The sequence below is a fragment of the Prosopis cineraria genome, unplaced genomic scaffold, assembly GCF_029017545.1.
Source record: "Prosopis cineraria cultivar Desert tree isolate PC_DT_omini unplaced genomic scaffold, ASM2901754v1 PC10, whole genome shotgun sequence".
Taxonomy (NCBI): domain Eukaryota; kingdom Viridiplantae; phylum Streptophyta; class Magnoliopsida; order Fabales; family Fabaceae; genus Prosopis; species Prosopis cineraria.
The window spans coordinates 29,401,263-29,410,853 of record NW_026555341.1 but is presented as its reverse complement, the minus strand read 5'-3'; positions in this window follow the sequence as shown (position 1 = coordinate 29,410,853).

Here is a 9,591-nt window from a genome sequence, read left to right as displayed (position 1 = left end):
ACCACTCTTCCCTTAAATAGAGAAATTGAATTCACCATTGATCTAATTCTAAGAAGTAGACATATTTCTATAGCACCCTATATGATATATCCTCTAGAACTAAAGGAATTAAAAGTTCATTCGTCCCAGTGTTTCTCCATGGAGAGCTCCTGTCTTGTTTGTCAAAAAGAAGGATGGTAGCTTTAAGTTATGTATTGACTACAGGCAATTAAATAAAATGATAATTAAGAATAAATATCCACTCCTTGGAATAGATAATCTTTTTTATATTAGTTGAGGGGAGCATTTATTTTCTAAAAAATTGACCTTCAATCATGATATCACCAATTAGAGTTAGAAAAGAGGATACATCTAAAACAACTTTAAAACCCAATATGGACATTATGAATTCTTAATAATGGCTTGCAAACTAACCAATGCCCTAGCAATATTCATGGATTATATGAATTGAATTTTTTAGACCCTATTTAGATCAATTTTTGGTAATGTTTATAGATGATATCTTGATTTATTCAAGGTTCATAACAGAGTATAAGCAATATCTTTGTATAATGTTGCAAATCTTAAGAGACAAACAATTGTTTACAAAATTTGAAAAGTGTGAGTTTTGGATGAGAGAGGTTAAATTCTTAAGTCATGTGATTTCTAAAGAAGGGGTATTAATAGACCCAGATAAAGAATCTACTGTAATTGAATAGAAAATACCCTAATCAGAGATAGAAAAAAAAGTTTCCTAGAATTGGCTGGTTATTATAAAGGTTCATTAAAGGATTTTTCTCAAATAGCTTTACCCCTAACTAGACTAACTAGGAAAGGACAACATTCATATGAATCCCGAAATATGATATCAATATTCAAATTTTGAAAGAAAGATTGACCACCTCTTCCATTTTAATTCTCCTTGACCTCTAAGAAAATTTTGAAGTTTACACTGACTTATCCAAGAAGGAATTGAGTCATGTATCAATGCAAAATGGGAAGATAGTTGCGTATGCATCTAGATAACTTAGGACATATAAAGTAAACTACCCTACTCATGATTTAGAATTAGCTATTGTTGTGTTTTGCCACCTTAAAAATTTATAGGCACTACTAGTATGGAGTTGTTAACCTCTTGAATTTTATATCATTTCATCATATTTTTCCTAGATTCTAATTCATTTTGACTCAATTGTATATATTTTTATTGCCTAAATTAGGAAAATGTGTATTTTATTTTGGATTTGTATTCTTAGATTTGATTTGATATTTTTGGCCTAATTTCGTGTTATTTTGGTTTAAGATTTGATTGGAAGCATTTTTGGAGTTTTGTTGATGTTTTTGAAAGGCTTTTAGATGAAGAAATCAAGCACAAAGTGAATAATTTTCATTAGCTACAAAAACACAGTCAAAGTCATTCCAAAATTATGACTTTCGTTCGCGACTTTCATCACTATTAAAAAAACACTACATTTTATTAAGTCTGAAATTGGTTGCATAGGACACTTATATGTAGAGAGCTCGACTCATAAGTCATTCTACACACTTAAAGATACTTTGGGAGCTTTGTTATGCTAGGGTTTGAGCTTTGGATGAGTTGGGTCAAAGAGTTGAAGCTTTGAAGAGATTTGAAGCATTATTGCTTCAGTTCTTTTATTTCTTCTCCATTTCTTTTCTTGTAATCTTGTAATGGCTATAAATATCTTGTGTTTGTAGCTTTTTAATGTTTATGAATAGCTAAACTCTTTGTTCTAGGATTATTTGGAAACTCTTGTATGGATTAACGCTAAGTTTCTCCTTTCTTTTTATAATTAATGATATACATGTGTTTATTTTACTTTTTTTCTTAATACTTCTATATGATTGGACACTATTTAGATATTGAGTTCACTTGATTGATACTTGAGAGGGCTAGATTGAGTGTAAAACTTAGGTAAAATAGTGCAAGAACTTGACATTTGCATGTTGAATGAATAGTTTTGCTAGTAAGATAAAGATATACTTGCTAACCTTATATAGCCACATTAAGATTGGCATTTAAAATTGAGTTTTATTAATTGTAACAAGAGATTGAGCAATTAATTTAACTAAACATTTGTTCATGACTTCAGAGAGCTTATCCAAATATTTTTTAGAACCTAGGTTAGCACTTGTCTTCATTAAAAGCATTTATGAGAAGAGGTAATTTTGATGTTATGATATGCAAGAGGGATAAATAATTATAGGTCTCAATTTGTGTTTGAAATGTTGAATGAAATTCTTTTCTTTATTTGATAGTTTAGTATAGTTTACAAAATCACCTTTTTCCTAATTATGTTTGGCTCGACTTAGTTAAATTTATTTAGTCTTTTTCTTAATCATCATTTTTAAACAAATTTTTGAGAGAACAATACTTTACTTTTATTATATTATTTGCTATAACTCGTGCACTTACGGTTAGCAGCAGGAGTCAGTTTTGAGGTTTTTAGTGATCATAAAAGCCTTAAATATCTTTTTGATAAAAAAGAACTGGACATGCAATAAATGAGATTGATGGAGTTTATTAAAGATTATGAGTTCAAGCTTGAATATCATCCAGAAAAAGCAAATATAGTTGCAAATGCATTTAGTAGAAAACCTTTACAAGTTTCCTATATGATGATAGAAAAAGCTAAGATGTTAGAATACTTTAAAGGCAATAGACTCTCTATGATAGTCTTGCCTCACAGTGTAAGACTAAACACTCTAAGAATGGGTTGCAACTTGAAGGATCAAATTAAATAAGCTCAACAGAAAATTCCATTCATGTAGAGTCAAGTAAATTAAAAAAGATTTTCTCAAGCTATAGATGGAACGATTCTATTTCAAGGAAGAATCTGTGTACTAGAAACTGAGGGACTCAAAAAGAAAATTCTAGAAGAAGAAGCACATAAAAGTAATTATGTTAGTGACCCTGGATCCACAAAAATATACTAAGATCTAAGAATAATGTATTAGTGGCTAGGACTGAAGAAGGAAATTGTCGAATTCATAAGTAGAGATTTTGACTTGTTAGAAAGTCAAAATAGAGCATCAAAAGCCCTTTGGTCTTCTTCAACCTCTAGATATTTCTAAATGGAAGTGAATTTTATAATCGGATTGCCCCAAACCCAACCAAGCAAAGATACTATTTGGGTCATATTTGATAGATTAACCAAATTAGCTCATTTCCTTTCCATAAAGATTAGTGATTCCTTAAAAAACTTGCTCAGTTATACATTCAGGAAATAATAAGATTACATGAAGCACCAACAAGTATAGTTTTAGATTGTGATCCTAGATTTACCTTAAGATTTTGGAGAGTGTTACAAGAAGCTTTTGATACTAAATTACATTTTAGTACAACCTATTATCCCTAAATAAATGGTATTTGCTTAGATCTTGTACAATAGATCAAGGTGAAAGGTTGGAGAAATACTTACCATTAGTAGAATTTTCTTATAATAATATTTATTATTTAAACATAAGAATGGCATTCTATAAAGTTCTTTATGGTAGAAAATGTAGATCACTTCTTTTTCAGTTTGAGGTAGGAGAAAAATGGTTATTAAGACCCAAATTAGTACAAGAAACCACTAAGAAGTTTCAATTAATACAAAAAAGGATGTTAATTACTCAAAGTAGATAAAAAAAAAGTTATGCAGATCAAAGGAGAAAACCCTTAAAATTTGAGGAAAGAGAATATATATTTTTGAAGATTGCTCCTATAACAGGGATAGGTAGATCTCTCAAGTCTCCAAAACTGAGCCTAAGATACATTGGACCTTTCCAAATTTTAAAATTAGGCTAGTAGGTTACCAAATTTCCTTGCCACCTAGATTTGCAAATCTTCACCTTATATTTTATGTATCTCAACTTCAATAATATGTACCTAATTCTTCACACATATTAATAAACAAAAATAGTGTAAGTAAAAGATAATTTAACATATATCCCCAAACCACCAGGATAGTAGATTTTAATAAAAAAAAACATTTGAGGAATAAAACTACCCCACTTGTCAAAGTAGTATGGGAAGGGTTAACTCAAAACAAGCAACATGGGAAACAGAAGAATATATGCTACAAAAGTCTTCAATTAAGGTGTACCTTGAATTTTAAGGATGAAATTCATTTGAAGAAGGGAGGAATTGTAACACCCTCTAGGACAATATATATATATATATATATAAGGGTCAAAATAGGGTGAGCTGAGCTAGGTTTTTAGCCAAATGGACTTGAGCTTATGTGGTAAATAGAGGCTTGAGTCTAACCTGAAACTTATATAAGCCTTTTTTTATGACCTAGGCCTGAGCCTATTTAAAGCCTGGCCTAAACTACAAGCTTATTTAGAAGCTTACTTAAAAATAAAGCCTTTTAAATAAAATCACATTTTAGCTTTAAATGTTTCAAATATATTTTAGGGCTATTATAATGCAATACATAACCTAATTTATCAATTATAATATTCAAGAATTGAAAGGACTTACTAACTATAATATAATATAATAATAAAGTGACAATATTAAAATTAATATAAAGTCAACTATGATTAAAAAATAATTAGAAGTAGTAGAGAATAAATTGATTAAAAATTATTTGATGAAACCGATGTATTTGTGATATAGTACATTATATATATAGAGGGACAGCCTGTTGGGCTTGCAGGCCAGGCATTGAAAAATAAGCCTAGCTTATTTAACTAAATAGACCTAATTAAAGGTCTAAGCTTATTTAGTAAGTAAGCCAGGCTATAGGTTTCTATTAATGGCCTGGCCTATTCCACTCTTATATATATAATGTAGGATTCCTTTTGGAATTTTGAAAAATTTACATATATTCTAATATTTTGCATAATATTGATCAAAATGCTAAGTATTTAATTTTCATATTTAGGTTAAAAAAATTTGTGTTGCATACATGAATATAATAAATCTTGGAGAAAGACATGGGAAGAGAAATGGAGGGATATGGTAAGATATTTTTTGAAAAAATACCAAGCTAAAAATAATTATATTATCTCAATGTAATTAAAAGGTAAAAAAGATTTTTGAGAAAAAAATCTTACTATATCTCTTCTTTTACTTTTCATATCTCTCTCCAAGATTTTTCCCACTCTCTCAATCAATAATTTTTTTCACCTCTCTCTAACTAATCATTTGGCTATTTATAAAAAAAAAGTTGAATGACAAGTGATTGACAATTTCTTATGTCACTTCCCACTATTGATTCATTCAAAATTACAATAATGCTTTCTCACCACAAATTCATCCTTATCCCATATTTATTTATTATGTCATGTCCATGCTTTCTTTCCTTCACGTGCTGCAAACCTCACTTCCCTTCCCTTCCTCTTTTTTTCCCTCTCCTCAAAGTTTAACCTTTTTTTTTCTCCCACGTGCAGCCTTAAATATGAGAAAGGTAACCAAGTACAATTTTATTATATTGTCACATGCAACATAATTTTTTTTAACCAAAACATGAAAATTGAATACTTAACATTTTTGTCAATATTATGAAAAGCACAAGTGAACATGTGAATTTTTTAAAATTTTAAGAGGAATCTTATATTATATATATATATGTATGTATGTATGTATTTTCCCTGGAGGGTGTCGCACAGAATCTCACTCCAGAATAGTTCATAAAATAGTACAACTTTATCTCCATTTTCTTTATCTCCCACGTGTAGCCTTAAATATGAAAAAAGTAACCAAGTACAACTTTATTATATTGGCATATGCAACATAATTTTCTTAACCAAAACATGGAAATTAAATACTTATTATCTTTGTCAATATTCTGAAAAGTACAAGTGAACATGTGAATTTTCTAAAATTCCGAGAGAAATCTTATATTATATATATATATATATATATTATTTTTTTTCCAAGAGGGTGTTACACAGAATCTCATTCCAGATAAAATAGTTGTCATCGAAAGAAATAAAAGTTCCCAATGAATTACCAATCAAAGAAGCAAAGTATTCCATATGGAACCGTATTGGCAACTCATGTAAGTGAATCCATAACAGGACAAGGGAGAAGGAAACCTCATGAAGCCAAAGAGATGGTTGTCAACGTTTCAGAATAATCAAAGCAACCATTGAACACTCAAGGTCCACCATAAAAGCATGAAGTCCAGATCATAGGTACAGCCAAAAAAGAGCAAGAAGCGATGATTAAGATTGTAGCACATGTACGTCCCCTCTTGGTTCCCAAAACCGAGATATGTAAGCCTGAATCTTAATTAGAAGGATGAAAACATCTTTGGCTGTGAAGTACCTCAGCAAAATGATGGTGAGATCCTGTGATCCTTAAACGAAGCCATGAAGAAAAAGCATCAGAGAAAAAGCTTCGCATTAGAGAGAAAATTCTCCCCTTTTTCAGTGAATTAATTAATTATTTGATCTATTAGTTGATTAAGTTCAACATCAACAACAACTTTATCTTGTTTATGCAGGCAATTGCATGATCCAAAAATTTGTGAAAAAAGTCTATTAATCATTTGGCCAAAAAAAAAAAGCATTACTGTAAAATTACAGAAAATAATCTATAAAATTACAAACAAGTACCCCCATAAAATTGACAATTCTTGTATTTATTATCCATGTAAAGTATCTCATACTTTGATACCTTAGATGGGTAATAAATGACATTTGTACCCTTGTATTTATATGTAATTTAAGAGATTTAATTGCGTGTTAATTTTTATATATTGTCACGCCTGAATCATGATTTTCCAAAAAGGAAAATCAATAAGTGTATGAGTCGCCATCAAAATTTTAAAAGAATAATTTTAAAAACCTATTTTTTAAAAATAATGGTCTACAATAATTAAAATAGAATTCAGAAGTTAATTGTGCGTAGAGAAGGTATTACGCACCCCACATCACCTGTTCATGAGAACGATTATCCTAAGTTGGCTAAACAAAATTAATATGGCCTTACATCAAATTTAATTATCCTTAATAAAGAAAAAAAAGAAGAAGAAGAGAAGAAGAACAATTAAATTAAAAAATATTATTTATTTACATATTGAACTTGACTTAAGATAAAACCCTAAGGCCTATATACCCTTTAAAGGAATCAAAGCCCATGTAGTTGGCTAAAAATGTGTGTCATTTTGTTCGCATTTTTTAGAAAAGGATTTCTTTAAAAGGGTGTTTAATTGGATTTGTATCTTTTAAATTATTAAAAAAACTTATTCCCTTATTTAAGAAAGGATTTTTTTTTGAAAAAAATTTGATTGAAATTCTTGCAAAGATTTCAAAAATTTTACATGAAAATTAATTTACTTTATAATTGCAAAGATTCCAAAACCTTACATGACATATAAATTATTTTTCAATTTATTCATTTATATAAAAAATATAATTTTTAAATAAATTAATTAAGCATCATGATTGATGTGCTTGTGGTAGTCTAACAGGGCATATCAATTGATTAATTATCTGCAAAGACTCTACAAATTTTACATGATATAATTAGAAAAAATATGTGCAAAAAAGTTTTAAATCATGTATTTTGTGTGTTAAAAAAATATAATAATATAAATGACTCATAAGAAAAACAAGAGGTCAAATCTTTGGAGTTTTATTACTTTTAAGCATTTTGATAATTATTTCAATGCTCATCCCACGCATAACCAACAAAAAAGATGAAGGGTTAAAGTGAATACTTGACTATTATGTGTGAGCATTAAAACAAAATCGCACATGTGACTTTCAACTCATCTATTTGTATGCATGAAAAGATACTCACATACATACATACATACATATATATATATATATTATATATGATTTCCCCCTGCGTGAAAAACTGAATCAAAAGTGGAGGAAACAAAAAAAAGAAAAAGAAAAAAGAGAGGCTAAGGTAAAGGAACGTGAGTGAGAGGGAGGGACGGGGATGAAGAAAGAAGCAGGAAAACACAAGGCACCAAAAGCAGCTACATATGCACGCGACGACCAAATTTTTTTTCTTTTTCTTTTTTGAGAAAGGAATACGGAAAACAAAAGGATTAACTAAATTATTATTAATCTTATATCCTTTAACTTTTAACATTTTTTTAAAGATACATATGCAATCACAAGTGTGAGAATATTGACTTTTCTTAAAGCATTATAGAATAATGATCAATAGATATTATCCTATTTAGGACCTCTATCCATTTCTAATCACATACTATAATAAGTAGAGGTGATAAAAAAGAACAAACAAACATTTTCTACTTTTTCAACAAACTTTATCAAGCTTTTTTTTATTTTTTTCCTTCTCCCCCTTTTTCACCTTGATCTCCACCTTTTTATAAATGAAAATTAGGGCTTTCATTTTTAATGATTAAATCTCATCAAATCACAATTTATGATTAATTTTATTTGATTTTTATCATTTTAAATCAAAGCACAAATTTGGGGATTGGATCTCCAATTCATTTCCCTAATTGATCAAGACGCAAATTTGAAAATTTTTTCATTTAATTTTGTTTATTAATTTATTTTTTTTATTTTATTAAAAAAGGCTTTTTAATTAATTAATTTATTTTTTTGTGGGGGCCTAGACAAAATGAGATGTTCATATATATGATAATTATTTTTAATTTTAGGGTCATTTCTTGTAATTTTTAAGTCAATTAATGGTTAATTTTAACATTTTTTCAACAATAGAATACCTAATGCATTATTTTTAAAAGTTGATAGGAGAAATTGCATCACATGTATTTTTTTTTAAATTTCAGCTCACATATAAATTTAAGATATCAAACATTTTTAAGAAAATAATTAAGAGACAAAAATATCCTTTAATTCAAAAAGTATTGTAACAACATTTTTCGTGATGTTCTAGGAGTGATTTTTAATCTAAAAACTGCATTTTTTATTTCTTATACAAATACACAAATTTACCGCCATCAATGGAATTTGTCAAGCTAATTATTTATTATTATTGTGCGAAAAATGGTAATCACTTTTCCTAATGTGGAAGACAAGAGTGAGAAAAACTATGAAACCAATTACCATAATTTGAAGAAAAACTATGAACCAATAATTTGAAAATCAGACTGAACCAAAAGATTGAATCATTGATCAGACTCGTTAAGGGCTCATTTTCAACCAAAAAATTATTTTTATAATTGAACTAGATTAGATGGAAATTGAGCCACTATTAATCTAGAAATCAAAGTTGAATCAAAAATGGGGTGGTTTTTAAAAAATTGAAAGATTTTAAAATTATTAAAAATTTTAAAAATTAGAAAAATTAAAAATATAGATCTTCCTAAAAGTTAAATATATTTGTGGACAATTCACATGTATAAAATATAATTTAAAACTATTTTTTAATAAAAATATTGATAATTATATGTGCAAAAATAAATATATTTAAGTTTACTCATATCTAATTTAACTAAAATTCACTTAAGTTTGACGATTTATAAAATTATAATTTATAATATTATTAATTTATAATTATATTATGTCATTTTATCAACATACTATAATTTTTTTATATTTATTTTATATAATATTTGATATTATTTTTATTTAATTATTACATATCGATTCAATTAGTTCAATCATAAAAATTGAGAAACACTAATTTTTTTAATTCAACATTCA